The following is an 815-nucleotide window of genomic DNA, read 5'->3' as shown; positions in this document are numbered from 1 at the left end:
ATTTCTTGAAACAGAAACTTTTGTTTGCTGCCTACATTTTGTTCCCCACGTTCTTTCATGTCCACTTCATCTTCAGCACCACTTACTATTGGATCCAACCATATGACTTTACCACTCAAAGAGCTTTTCTGGTTCCCCTATGACTACTTCATCAAGTTCAAACTCCTCAATTTGAACTGTGATCATTTCTACCTCCTTAATGAGATGCAGCGTAATGATGAAAGCAGCTGACTTTATTGAAAACCTAATATGTACCATGCATCGTTCTAACTGCTTTGTAAGCATTAACTCATTTTGTCCTTACAACAACACTTGAGGTTAAAGATGAGAGAAATGAAGCCCAGAGAGGTTTAGCAGTCTGATAGAAACTGGTAGAAACCCTGATACTGTTGCTCTTAGACACCATTCAAGCCTGGAACTGAACTCAGCTCCATGGCTCAATTTTTAGCCAAACAATAACAAAAAAAACAAACTCACTGCCATCGAGTCGATTCTGACTCACGTTGTTGTTGTTAGGTGCCGTCGAGTTGTTTCCGACTCATAGCGACCCCATGCACAGCAGAACAAAACACCACCCGATCTTGCGCCAGCTGCATGATCCTTGCTACACTTGAGCCCATTGTTGCAGCCACTGTGTCAATCCATCTCTTTGAAGGCCTTCCCCTCTTTCTTCACCTTACCAAGCATGACATCCTTCTCCAGGGAATGGTCCCTTCTGACAACATGACCAAAGTAGGTGAGACAAAGTCTGGCCATTCTTGCTTCCAAGGAGCATTCTGGCCGAACTTCCTCCAGGACAGATCTGTTAGTTCTTT

Source organism: Orycteropus afer, unplaced genomic scaffold (assembly GCF_000298275.1).
Source record: "Orycteropus afer afer isolate SDZICR_OR568_19922 unplaced genomic scaffold, OryAfe1.0 scaffold00021, whole genome shotgun sequence".
In the NCBI taxonomy this organism is placed as follows: Eukaryota; Metazoa; Chordata; class Mammalia; order Tubulidentata; family Orycteropodidae; genus Orycteropus; species Orycteropus afer.
This window is presented reverse-complemented; position numbering follows the sequence as displayed.